This window comes from Arachis stenosperma, chromosome 1, assembly GCF_014773155.1.
Source record: "Arachis stenosperma cultivar V10309 chromosome 1, arast.V10309.gnm1.PFL2, whole genome shotgun sequence".
Taxonomy (NCBI): domain Eukaryota; kingdom Viridiplantae; phylum Streptophyta; class Magnoliopsida; order Fabales; family Fabaceae; genus Arachis; species Arachis stenosperma.
The window spans coordinates 28,557,039-28,572,051 of record NC_080377.1 but is presented as its reverse complement, the minus strand read 5'-3'; the positions used below and the strand labels follow the sequence as shown (position 1 = coordinate 28,572,051).

The 15,013-nt window shown below is 36.1% G+C and overlaps 1 non-coding gene across 1 annotated transcript; it reads right to left on the bottom strand.

Moving 5' to 3' along the window:
• Positions 1-10,128: 10,128 nt before the first annotated feature.
• Positions 10,129-10,236, bottom strand: LOC130948889 (small nucleolar RNA R71). Its single transcript, XR_009073290.1, has one exon. It is a non-coding gene; the product is annotated as a small nucleolar RNA R71 (small nucleolar RNA).
• Between the last annotated feature and the right edge of the window lie 4,777 nt (positions 10,237-15,013).

Below are 15,013 nucleotides of genomic sequence, written 5' to 3'. Positions count from 1 at the left end.
CCAGGTTGTAACATGTTTCTGGCATTGAACTCCAACTTGCAACCTGTTTCTGGCGCTGAACGCCAAACTGCAACATGGAACTGGCGTTGAACGCCAGTTTACGTCATCTATCTTCGCAAAAAGTATGGACTATTATATATTGCTGGAAAGCCCTGGATGTCTACTTTCCAAACCAATTGAGAGCGCGCCAATTGAACTCTTGTAGCCCCAAAAAATCTATTCCGAGTGCAGGGAGGTCAGAATCCAACAGCATCAGCAGTCTTTTTTCAGCCTAAATCAGATTTTTGCTCAGCTCCCTCAATTTCAGCCAGAAAGTACCTGAAATTACAGAAAAAAACACAAACTCATAGTAAAGTCCAGAAATATGAATTTTGCCTAAAAACTAATAAAATTATACTAAAAACTAACTAAAACATACTAAAATCTACATGAAATTACCCCCAAAAAGCGTATAAAATATCCGCTCATCAATGATCTTTGCTTCTTTTTTTCTCTCTCTTGGTTCTTCAGGAATCCAACAATATCAGAGGGTGAAAACTAACGAGAGGTACTCTGCAGTTCTAATATGATCAATTTTAGTAATGCAGAAACCTTTAAAATGTTTTTGTTCTTTTCACGCTGATCTCAATTTCTTCCCCTTTAATACCACTTGAGTTTCTCAATATAACCCTAATTTTAACGACCTTTATCTGATTTCGCTTATTGACTTCCTTTGACTTGTCCATTTGTAATTAGGGATTTTTAGCTACTTATATTGTACATAAGCATAGCTATGTAAGAATTCCCAAATTTCTCATTCTAATTTCAGGAAGAAGCAACTGACACTACAACAAACAAGGCTTTTCGCAACAGTCAAAAACCGTTGCCGTAGATTGAAAAACCATTCCCTAAACTTTAGGCAACGCTTTGGCAACGGTTTTTGACCTGTGGTATATGCGGCCGTTGCCAATGCTCAAAGGCAACGGTTTTTTACCTAAGGCAACGGTAACCAAAAAACCGTTGCCAAAGTTATTGGTATAGGCAACGATTTTGAAAAAAAAGTTTAAACAACGGTTTTAAACCGTTACTCAAAATGCAACGGTTTTAAACCGTTCTTTTTCATGATACAACGGTTTAAAACTGTACAAGAATAGGCAACGGTTTTAAACTGTGGTAGTTTTGTTATCCACAACAGCAACGGTTTTAAAGCATTACCGTCGGTACCATTTTTTGGTAACGGTTTTTGAACCATTGCCATTTTATAGTTGTCTAAGACAACGGTTTAAAAGCGTTACCATTGGTTTTTTTGGCAACGGTTTTAAAATCATTGCCATTGTATAGTCATCTAAGACAACGGTTTTAAAGCGTTACCATTGGTGTCATTTTTTGACAACGGTTTTAACACCATTATCCTTTGTAACTTTTGACAACGGTTTTTTGTAATATATAATTTCTTATTTCCAATAGTAGTTTTCTCGTGAATGAAATTAATTTCATTTTTTTAATTATTTAGAGTCAAAAAATAATCTAAAGTATTTGAATAAAGTCACTAAAGAAAAATAATTGAACATTTTCCATCAAATTTGACTTATAAAAATTGTTGTAAGATCCACAATCACATTCAAAATACCACAATATATATACTGTCATGACAACCTCGAACTATATCATCTAATGTTGCAAAAAATATAACAAAGAAGAGTTGAAATAGCTAAGTAGCAAATAGATTTATCATCATGTTCGATCCACAAGTTCATGACTTTTACTCTATAACATTTGCTCTTAAAAGTTTGACCTTAATCAAGTTCGATTTCCCCTTCAACATAGTTTTCCTGTAAAAAAAGAAAAAAAATCAAATATAAAACTGCACATCTTTAATACTAATAATGTCTACTAAAATTGTTTGAGAGAGGAGAAACATATATATCATAATATTCTTCTATTTAGATACACAAAACAATTTGTATCTAACAAAATATGCAAAGAAGTTTAAGCAATCAATTAATCATTAAATTTTCTTAACAATTAAATGTTCATACAAATTTAAAAAGATAATATATTAAATGAATTACCTGTAGTGTAGCTCAATGTCTAAGGTAGTCGCAGCTACAGAGAGACCCGCTATTTGATTCTCTTTTTCTGGTTTTAAAGAGACAAACTAAAACAGCAACAAAGAATAAAAATATAAGTAATTCATAACCAGATTTTTTAACAAAAAATTCACTTTTAAAACCAGTTTTTAGAAATCTTATTTTCGAAAGTGATATATAACTAAAAAATCAAACAATAGAATTATCAAAATCCAGTCTTTTAAGAAAACAAGACTTTTTAGCACCCACCCAAACGATACAGATCACAGTATGTGTTAAAAATTGCAACTGCCCAATATTATATAAATTTGCTTGTATTGCTACCCGAACAGGGTCAAAACCACACACTGGTTGGCAATAGAGTTGCCTCAGTTATCCCAAAAGAAAATTTATGTACTAAAAAAATGGATAAGCAGTTAAGCACAATAGAAAGAAGGAAACTATTACTAAATCCCCCTTTTGAGCATTAAAAAAAAAACAGAAAGAAAAATCCCTTTAGTCCTTTACTACATGTTATCATGCATATTGCCACATCCTTTTAAATCCCTATTTTCTTTTTCTAGGTAGAATAATGCTATTGAAACCACACATTTAACACTAAACATAGGTTCTCAACTCTTTTTGTTTCCGTTTCTAACTCACATAGTTAAAGTTCTTAATTATTTAACCACATAAGTGTAATCTGATTACTTATTATGATTATTTGACTAAGAAGTTGATAGTTTGAATCCCATCTTAGACATAGAAAATATTTAACCCCAACCAAACATATGACAAGTACATTATGTACTAGAGAACAAAATAGCAACCACTTTGAAAAGTTCAAAAAACAAAGGAAAAGAAAACACACAAACTTCTAAACAATATTGAAAGGAAACAACACTAACTAAAGCACTCAACAACCCAATCAAAGATATTAGTTTCAAATTAGAGAGCAAAAGACAGCTGTTATTACTGCTACAAATCATGACTTGAGAAACTTGGCTTCCCTTTGGAACCAACTTTGTAGGAAAATATAATGTAAGGAAATCAATCAAGTTTAGCAACACAGAAATCCAGAACACAATGCACTAATAAAACGTGTTCATCTTCAAATAGACAGCATCATCATATGTTTCTTCTACTACACTCTATCCCCAAGAAAAAATCTAAAACAATTAGTACAATGATGAGTTTTGCTAACTAGAACTCAAATTAATGAACAATGCACAAACAGTTTTTGAACAATACAAATTTGAACAATGCACAAACGGCCAAATACAAATTTCCCTTTCTATCTAATTAGCCAAATAAAGCCTCAAAACAGTTTTTGAACAATGCACAAAATAGTCAATGCAATGAAATAATTAAAAAAATATCTTAACTCTTTTATTCAATATTCTTAGAACATTTTTTAGCTGAATCCATTAGTCAGGGTTAGTGTTAATCAACATAGTAATCAAGAAAGTGCTTGTGCTTGCTGGTGCCAGCACTGATAACCTTTTTTATTAAATGCAAAGTAAAAGGGATTATTAATTCTCACTAATGACATGGTTGACAAAATTCTTTGCTGTGTTTTGAATTAAATTGTTGATCTTTTGATTGAATGCATGCCACATCATTGATATTATTTTCTTTATGTTAACACTTTAGACTTGTTGCCTAATCTATCATAATTGTTATTGCAGAACTAAACACTGTTTTAAAATTGTGCTTCTTGTTGTTGTTATTATTGTTATTTAGATAACCATTCTTCTAGAGGATTCATTGAAACATTCAGTTACTCTTTAGCATATGTTGGGTAATTTAGGTAGCACATACATATAATTAATTTTATTTCTTCTTGTGGTCTAAATAAAAATAAAGTGGAATTAGCCCCTACTATATTTCTATCTAATCTTATAATCTTCATATACAGATAGTGATATATTCTAGTTTTAGATGGAAATAAATTTGCTACAGGGAAAGCTAAATGTGGCAGAAGATTAGGAATTCATGATGAGTTTTGCTAACTTCGTATCCCCAAGAAAAAATAAAAAATAATTAGTACAATGATGAGTTTTGCTAACTAGAACTCAAATTAATGAACAATGCACCAACAGTTTTTGAACAATACAAATTTGAACAATTCACAAACGGCCAAATACAAATTTCCCTTTCTATCTAAGTAGCCAAATAAAGCCTCAAAACAGTTTTTGAATAATGCACAAATATCACCACTTTCCTTTCTTCTTCTTAAATCCAACAAATTACCCAACAGCCAAAGCCCTAACTAAGCAACAGACACTCAGAGAAGAACACTTACCACAGATGACAACCCACAAACGGCCAATGCAGTAAAGCAGCAGCAGCAAAGAGACAACCCACAGATGACAACCCTTTTTTATTTTAAAGAGACAAACTACAACAACAACAAAGAATAAAAATATAAGCAATTCATAACCATAACTGTAATACTAACGTTACTATCACTTTCAGGCCTTAAATAAATTGATTTCTCAAAATAAGCAACAAACCATTCAAAGTGAACGAAGTATATAAATAAATCACTCAGAGTTGCAATGAATGATATATAAATGCATTTTTTGAAACTTTAAATAAACTGTTCTAACTAAGTGTAAACTGACAAAGACCAAATAATGGATAACTTTTCTTTAAATGAGAACAGCATTTTGAGATAACAAAATGCCAAATCAAAATTAGAATAGCACTGTACCAAAAAGTATTTCAAATTGAAACTCTTCTAAAATGCCTTCTATAATTGAGGTCCAAAAAATTATTTTGTTAATATAATTTGGCCCACTTTTAAACTAAAGGACTTTTAATAAAGTATATTTAAGTCTGTCAATTGAAGGTCTTTTATATAAAATTTAGTTCTGATGAAGTTTCAGAACAGAACCCATGACCAAAATAAAAGTTTTGCTACCTTAAATAACAGACTAACCTAAGCCCTAGGTTCATTTCACAAGTAAGCAGTCCAAATTCAAACCAGAACAGAAACTCAGTCAACATTCAACACTCATCTTGCTCATGTTCACAAACATCACCACTTTCCACAACCAACAAAAATACCCAACAGCCAATCAAGCCCTAACTAAGCAACAGAAATCAGAGAAAAAGACTACTTACCACAGATGACAACTCACAAACGGCCAATGCAGCGAAGCAGCAGTGGCGAAGCAGCAGCAACAAAGCAGCAGCAGCGAAACACAATCCACAATCAGCCAAGACAGTGAAGCAGAAGCAGCGAGGTAGAAACATAATAGGGGAGAAACAAGGATGCCGTGGAGAAGCAGTGAAGCCTCGGAGAGGGGAGAAGCAGCGACGCCGCGGAGAGACTCAGCGAAGAAGGAGGCAGCGACACCGGGAAGAATGCAGCGACGATGATGGTGCGACGATGGTGAGTGGCGATTTGGGGCTTCCTAGAGTCTTGCGATGATGGTGCGATTTACGGCTTCATGGAGAGATGTGGTGCGATGACTTCTCTGATTCTGAGGCGTGGGTTAGGGTTCGGTACGGTGGAGGGAGGATTAGAATAGCGTTCTCTTTGGTTTCGAAGAGGAGGGATTTCTTATTAAATTTTGCTGTTATGTATTCCTTTATTAATTAGAAAAAAATTAATAATCAATAATAGATATATAATATTTATTTTAAAATTATTTAAATTTTATTTCTTTATATTAATATTTATTATAAATTTATTTTAGCTATATGTGTTAAAAATATAATATTTTTTATATATTTATAATAATATATAATATTTATAATAAATTTATTTCAATTTTATTTTTTTAAAATACTATTTGTTATTTATTTATAACAATAGTTTTTTAGTATTTTATAAATTCAATATTTATAGAAAAAATAGTTTCAATTAATATAATTATCTGAAATTATTCTTATTAGTATTGTTTAATTTGTATAATTATTTAAATAATATTAGAAAATGGTTGTTTCATAAATACTTGTTGTAATGGTTGTAAAACCGTTCTTTAAAATAGTCAAAGAGAACGGTTTTATTTGTTACTATAGCATAATGAAAAAATGAACTTCAACAGCAACACTGTAAAAACTGTTGTCTAAGACCATCTAATGGAACGATTTTAAAGTGTAGTATTTCGGCAACGGTTTTAATGTGTTTCCTTTGTGCAATTCTTTAAACAACAATAAAAAACTGTTACTTAAAGCCAAATCATGGTAACGGTTATAAAACCGTTCTTTAAAGTAATCAAACAGAACGGTTTTAATTTGTTGCTAGAAATTGATGAAAAATTGAATTCAACAGTAACACTTTAAAAAACTGTTGTCTAAACCTATCTAAGAGAACGGTTTTAAGGCGTTGCAAAATTTGGCGTTGCTAAAGGCCATATTTGTTGTAGTGTGAAGTAATTACTATTGTTTTGGTGTTTCTTTATTTAATGTTAAGCAAGTGTTTAGCGTGTAATTAGCTAATTGGGATTAAGCTAGCGTTTGCCTTTGATTTAGTCTCTTTAGAGGAAGAAAACACTGTGTTGGTTTAGTCTCTTCTTGAAGGTGAGGATATAAATATGAGCATTTCACATGCTGCTGATTCTATTAGTTTGAAAGAGATACCAAGATATGAAGTTAAAATTATTGAGGAGGATGACTGGATGAAAGGAGCTCAGGTCAGTTTGCTTCTTTTCTAGATCAATATCATGAAGTTGTTCTTGTGTTGCTTTAGAAGATTGGTCTAATATCTACGTAACTTTCTTGCTATCAAAGTTCTGCATTATTATGCTATATTCACATTTTTTCAGCCATCTAGTCTCTGTTCTATGATATTTGGCAAAGTTTTTCATGAGAAAAATGTCTTGGTATGCCTTTCACTCGGAGGCAGAGTAGCTAAAATTTTTGGGTGTATCTTCTAGTGTTTCTGTTCAAATCAATTTTGGAAGGGCATGAGTGAAAATTAGACAGGTTCATCTTTTATGAACTAGAAATCGAGTCAATAAGACAATGATGCTCTTTATGAAATTGAGTTAGTCCTGTGTTCTAGCTGTTAAATACTAACTGCTAATTGTTTGGTTTCTGTTTAATAGCTATTAAATTTACTGCGTTCTTTACTTAGCATTCTTATTTGGGGAATGATCACTGATGTCAGGGCATCTAGGCCAGTTTCACTGACCTTTTATTTACTGTTTTAGGGTAGTTTCATGCATTTTCTTAGTGAATAAGGCAAGTTTTGGATGAATTTACACTTACACCTTGATTCAAGCAACTTTTGTGAACTTTGCATAATTTCATGAGTATTTTGCTAGAATTGCATGATAAATTGATGATGCATAATATCATGACTTTGGCTAGAGCTTTGATGCACTTTAATTGCTTGATTTCAGGGCAAAGGAGGCAAGGAAGAACCACGTTAGTATTCACGTTAACCTAGTTAATGTGAACACTAACGTGGAATGGTAAAGCTTGCAATGTTAATGAGAAAAGTGATCACCAATAACGCCTGCGAAGCCATCCAAAGCTCACGTTACTTGTCACGTTAACTAAGTTAACGTGGTAGTTAACGTAGAAGAGAAAGGAACTCCAATGTTAAGAGAAAAAGTGAACATCACTAACGTTGGAGAACTTGGCAACGATCCACGTTAAGAGTCACGTTAACTTAGTTAACGTGAACTCTAACGTGGAAGCGGAAAACAAAAGCCAACGTTAGTGACACTCACTTTTGTCACTAACGTTGGAAGATGGCCTCACTACTACGTTAAGAGCCACGTTAACTTAGTTAACGTGAGTTCCAACGTAGAGAATGTGGCATTTGGAGCGTTACTGACAAAGGTGAGTGTCACTAACGCTCTCGAAGGTGGATCACACCTACGTTAATAGTCACGTTAGCTATACTAATGTGGATTCTAACGTAGGAACAAAGGGCCACTAAGCAACGTTAATGGGAAAAGTGATTCCCATTAACGTTTGTGAAGGGGTATAAGCCAACGTTATTGGGAAAAGTGAGTCCCAATAACGTTGGCCATGTTTTGAGAAAGCAACGTTAGTGGTCACGTTAAGACCACTAACGTTGGATTTAACGTGGATATATGAGGTTGGAACGTTAGTGGAAAAAGTGAATGCCACTAACGTTCTCGAACCCACAATGGCAATCAACGTTAAATCTTACTAAATACCCAAAGCCTAATTCATATTTCTCTGCAAGTTGGGCCTACTAATGATGAGAACTGCTTCAACTCAAGATCCAAGCCCGCATCCAAGACTTGAAGAACTCACTAGAAGATCAAGAGGAATAGTATATATTGGAGTAGTTTTGAAGTAGAGAGAAGCTTGGCACCTTTGGGAACTACTCTCTATAGATTTACTTTTCTGCACTTTTAGCATGGATTCTTCTTTTCTGCCATGTTTCATTTCTAGAGCTATGAACAACTAAACCCCTTTCATTGGGTTAGGGAGCTCTGTTGTAATTTGATGGATCAATTATAGTTTTCATTCTTCTTCTTCTTTCTTTTCTCTTGATCTTACTAGAAAGCTTTCGATCTTAATTCAATTGGTTAGTTGTCTTGGAAAAGAAACTCTCCATAATTGGATCTCCTTGGAGCCTTGGAAAAGATGAGGAGATCATGCTAGAAATGCTTTCTCATGTGGGACCAAATTGGGGTTTGGGCGGATATAGTGACATGTAATCCTCCCAACACATTGATTTGGAAATACATGTGGTATAATCAGTGACCACACTTCATCTCTTCCCATGAGCAATTAAATCAAGGAATTGGGCAATTGTTCAAGCTTAGAGAGATTGGATTGCCAAGGAATTGGGATCCAATCACTTAAGATTGCCAAGGACATCAATGAATGCATTGATTGAGGAAGAGATGAGAATGAACTTGATCCGAAAAATGCAACATCTCCTGAACCTAATGATTTCCCCATTTCTGATCTTACCCATTCTCTTTACTTTCTGTCATTTAATTTCATGCTCATTACCCCAAATCCCCATTTAAGATTCTGCACTTTAATTTCTGTTATTTACTTTCCAGTCATTTAAATTTCTGCATCTCAATCTAAATTTTGTTTAGCTCAACTAGCACATTCTTCTAACTAAAGTTGCTTGACCAATCAATCATTGTGGGATTTGACCTCACTCTATTGTGAGTTTTACTTGGCGACAATTCGGTATACTTGCCGAAGGGAAATTTGTTGAGAGACAAGTTTTCATGCATCAAGTTTATGGCGCCGTTGCCGGAGATTGATTTTGAATCAACAATGATTAAGTTTGAAGATCACTAGATTGAGCATTTTTCTTTTTGTTTAGTTTATTCAGTTAATTTCTTTTAGCTTATCTTAATTTCTTCCTCACCCCCTGCACCCTCTTTTATTTTTCGTTCTTTCTTTCTTTGATTACAATTCTGCTCACTAACCCACTAACTGTTTGATAATTTGCATCACTCACACTAACAATTACTCTAACAAGAATAGTTTCTTCATTTTATCTCTTGTTGTGCAATCTGTTTGTTGTATGACAGGGAGAAGAGAATGAGCTTCAACATCCTTTGATTCAGAACCTGAAAGAACCCTTTGGAGACTAAGAAGGGAAGCAAGAGGGAAAAGGATTATTGGTGCTGAGAAAGAAGAGGAAGAGTATTTTGAACCCAACATGGAAGAGAATTTGGAGAACAATCATGAAGAAGAAGTTCATAAACATGTCAGAGAAGGCCATGCAAACCGGGCTGGGCAAGAAAGGAGAGTCTTAGGACCCTATATCAATCCTAATCCAGAAAACTGTGGAAGTAGCATTCAGAAGCCCACCATACATGCCAACAATTTCGAGCTAAAATCCCAGCTCATCACTCTTGTGCAGAATAATTGCTCATTTGGAGGAGGTGCTCAAGAAGATCCTAATCAACATTTGACCACCTTCCTGAGGATTTGTGACACAGTGAAGTCCAATGGAGTCCATCCAAATGTCTATAGGTTGCTCTTGTTCCCTTTTTCACTCAGGGACAAGGCATCCAAATGGCTTGAATCCTTCCCAAAGGAGAGCTTAACTAATTGGGAAGAAGTGGTGAACAAGTTTTTGGCAAGATTTTATCCTTCTTAAAGGATCAATAGGCTAAGAACTGAGGTGCAAACTTTTAGACAATAAGATGGTGAGACACTTTATGAAGCATGGGAGAGATTCAAAGACCTAACAAGGAGATGCCCACCAGAGATGTTTAATGAGTGGGTTTAACTTCACATCTTCTATGAAGGTCTTTCATATGAGTCAAAGAAGGCTGTGGATCATTCATCAGGAGGCTCTCTAAATAAGAAGAAAACCATTGAAGAAGGCATAGATGTCATTGAAACAGTTGCTGAAAATGACTACTTCTATGCCTTCGAAAGAAGTAACACCAGAGGAGTAATGGAGCTGAACCACATGGATGCATTGTTAGCTCAAAACAAGATGATCACCAAGCAGCTAGCAGATCTTACTAAGAAGGTGGAGGAGAACCAAGTTGCAGCAGCCATCACCTCATCATCAGCTCAAGAAGGAGTAAACATAGGAGAAGAAGGTGACTGGGAGCAAGCCAACTATGTTGGAAACTCACCTAGACAAGTCCATGATCCATACTCCAAAACTTACAACTCTGGATGGAAAAATCACCCCAATTTTGGGTAGGGAAACCAACAAGACCAAGGACAAGATCAGAGATGCAACAACCTCAACTCCAACAACAATGCAACTCATCAAAACACCTCACATAGATATTACCAACATCCATCTAACCAACCTTCTCAACCACCTAATCTCAACCCACCATCATTAACAGATGATAGGCTCTCAAAGATTGAGGCTCTACTTGAAAACTTATGCAGAGAAGTCCAAGACAACAAAGTGTTTAAGGAAGAAGTGCGAGCCAATATCAAGAACCAAGGAGAAAACATCAAGAGATTGGAGTCCCAAGTAGGGTATCTATCTTAACAAATTCCCAAACCCACTGATAGATTCCCCGGTGATACAGAAAAGAATCCAAGAGGAGAAACAAAGAAGGTGAGATGGGAAGAATGCAAAATGATAACCACAAGTGATGAAGGAAGCTATACACCCCAACCCACATCCAAGGAAGAGCTGAAGAAGAAGGAGGTGTTGAACCCATATGCACCTTTTCCTCACAGGCTAAAAGGTGGTGTAACAGGGAGAATGTACTCAAGGTTCCTTGATATGTTTGCATCTCTTGATGTAAATATACCATTTATCAAAGCTCTCCAACAAATGCCTTTCTACATCAAGTATATAAAGGAGCTACTAGCCAGAAAAAATCCATTGAAGGGTGGACAAATAATAAAGATGAACAGGGATTGCAGTGCTCTCATTCAACCTGGGCCACCCACAAAGAAGGAGGATCCAGGGAGTTTCCACATTCCTTGTGCCATAGGAGAAACAATGATTGACAAAGGGCTTTGTGACTTGGGAGCAAGCATCAACTTAATGCCTCTCTCCTTTATGAAGAAGCTCCAAATCAATGAATTAACTCCTACTGATGTAATTATCAGATTGGCTGACAAAACTAAAAAACAAGCAATAGGAGTGGTTGAAAATGTGCTGGTTAAGGTTGGGAGCTACTATCTTTCCACGGATTTTGTTGTTCTGGAAATGGATGAGAATCCTATTTACCCCATCATTCTAGGAAGACCATTCCTAGCCACAGCCAGAGCACTCATAGATGTAGAGTGAGGAGAGCTAGTGCTGAGAATACATGATGAGCAGCTCACTTTCAATGTTTTTAACCTTTCACAAGAATCAAGTCAAGAGAACAAAGAATTAAGAGAAGAGCAGAATGAAGCATTGATGCAAGAAACAAGCAGTGAAGCACAAACAACACAACTAGAAATCCCATTGGTTGGCAAGCCATATATTCAAGAGGAACCTCATCCAAAGGTAACTCAAGGGAAGCTGAACAAACCAGAGTCATGCAAAGCCAGCAACAAAGAGTCCTTAGGAAAAGAATCTATAAAAAGCAAGACAACATCAATGGAAACAAGGAAGAAAGTACCCAGAAGATGGAGAAACAAGAAGATCCCCACAAAATTTCTCACCAGGTGATGAAGTGATCTCTACATACTTTTCATCTATACCACCTCACCTCCCCACTATTCCATCTCAGCTGCCTCCGGTGTACACTATCAACAAAATCTTATCCTTAGATCATATGGAGCTTATCAACAAAGTCAATGGACATAGGTTCACTGCAAGAGGAGAGAATTTCAAGCACCACCAACCACCCTGACAAGGGTCAAACGTCAAGCTAATGACGCTAAAGAAGCGCTTCATAGGAGGCAACCCGTGTTCTATACCTCTTTTCTTAAATCTCTAATAATAGTAATAAGGCAATTTCCATGGAATTTCAATTCAATTTTGACAACTAATATAAAGCTCCTCTACATGCAACGTATAGTACATGATAAGTTTGGTGTTCAAAACACATCAAGTGAGGTTTGAACACACCTTATGAGGAAGATTTATTCCCCAAACTTGTTGCACCATGTGATCACAAACAAGTTTGGTGTACCAACGTGCATGCATAGGAAGCTTAATGGTTGATGATTTACATTCATGGAAAGCATTTAGTCATGTAAAAACAAAAGAAAAAGAAATATTTTGTTAGGTCACACTTTTTCCCACCAAAAATTTCAAATAACCCATCACATTTTCTTTTCGTATATAGGGAATCAAAAAGTACATTGATGGTACTTGATGGGGCAATTGAAGATGGGAGATTCGGCCAAGTGAATTTCACACTTGTCTTCATAGGGAATGTCCTTGGAAGTGTTGCCATGCAACATTGGGAATGGATAATTTTGAAGACCGAACCAAGATCCCCATAAAGGAGGTGATCTTTGTGCTCATTCAATCCAAAACCCCAACCGTCCACTATCAAACAACATTATCAATCCACACCCTTCAATCAATTGCCATCTTCCTATATAAATCCCTTCACACAATCTCTCCATACACACTTATTCTCACCCTTCTCACTCCCTCCTTCCGGGCATATCCTCCACCAAAGGCTTCACATACATCCTCCTAGCCATCTTGAGAACTAACCAATATATCAACTATCCTACATGGCATCATCAAGTTCCAAAAGGCGAAGAGGAAAGGAACCCATGGAGCAGCCTTCCTTCAACCCCGGGAGATTCAAAACAGCCTTTCATGAGCTCGAGTTCGAACGAATAAAGGACAAGAAGATACTACCCGAATCAACATTCCAGTTCAATGAAGATGAATGTCCACAAATTCAGGAGAATATTGAGAAAAGGGGTTGGCAAAAGCTCACTAACCCGGAAGCAAGGGTAAATGCAACTCTCATCAGGGAATTTTATGCAAATGTGGTTAGAGAAGACAAGACCACAACCCCCACCTTCAAAAGCTATGTAAAAAGAACAGAGGTAGATTTCAGTCTGAATGCTATAATTAGAACTCTTCATCTGAAATCACCACAATTTGTTGAGCTCGGGTACCAAGAAAGAATGAACAATGGCCCCGACAATAATGAACTGGAAGAAATTGTAGGTGACATATGCATTGTGGGATCTGATTGGGAAAGGTATTTGGATATGAGGCCCCGGTTCATCAGGAGAGGAGACGTCATCCCAGAAGCCATGGGATGGTTTGAGCTTGTGAGAAGATCTATCCTTCCAGCCGCAAACAATTTTAAGGTCAATATTGCTCAAGCTACCATGGTACATTGTTTAATAAAGGGTGGAAGCATCAATGTGCATGAAATTATAGCTGAAGGAATCCAAGAATTAGTCGAGAAGAAAGATTCGGGTGCTAGACTTTGGTACCCCAACACCATCCTTAGATTATGCATGAAAGCCAAGGTAGTCTTTGAAGACAGCAATCCAACTTGGGTAGGTCTTGGGAGATCACTTACACTCCAACGCATAACCCATGTGAGTCCAGCTCAACAGCAGAAAAGACCCCATCTAAGGAAGATGACAACAGAAGAAGCACAAGAGGAAGAACCTATCCAAGAAGAAACCCAACCAACAGAACATCATCAATAAGGGTATTATGACCCAACCAACATCAATTTGGGTCACATCTGAGGAGCCATTGACGATTTATCAAGAATATACATGGAAGGACAAGAACAACAACTGCAATTTCAATCTCAGAGAATGAATCGTCAAGAGAAAATGCTAACAAATTGGATGAATCAACAAAGGGAATGGCAGAAACAGTTAATGGAGCAGCAACAACAACACTACTCTCAGCTCACTCAAGCCATCAGTCAAGTGTCTGAAAGGCAAGAAAGTCAAGATAAACGCCTCCAGGAACTCAATCAACGCCAGATGAATCAGATGAAAGCATTCAACGAATTCAGTGTGCTCAATGAAGGAAGGCAACTGCATCGAGAAGAATTCAGCGTCAACACTCAGGCAAGGTTAAACTATATGACTGAGCATATGCATCATTTGCACCCGACATCCCAAGTTATGAGGAAGTTCGTAAGACCTTAACAGAACAAGAAGAGGGGAAGGTGAAACAGCAAAAGGAAGCATTGAAGAAGAAGATGGAGGATGCCGGTTTCTGGAAAAAGCTGATGGGGAAGCGCAAGGGGAATGGAAACTCAAGTAATCAAGGAGAATCCCAAGGGAGCAGAAGAACATGAGCATACCAATAAGTGAAAGGTGGTGAAGTTCCTTCTTAGTTTACCTTTTTCAAAGCTTTAAATAAGGAAAATCATGTATGAAATAGAACATGCTTCCATGGTAGCTTAGGACTTTCAATTATGCATTTAAGTTTTATTGCTTAGGCTAAGTGTGCTAGCTTAATGTCTTAAGTGTTCACTTTCACCTTTCTTACTTGTATGCTTGTCTTTTTAAGTTCATCAAAAAGAAAATGTTATGAAAAGAACAAGAGTGGAGTTATTTTATGAAGTGCATTCTGAATGTTTGTGGTAGGTTGATTAGTAAGCTAAGTTGGTTCACCAAAGAAGGAAAGA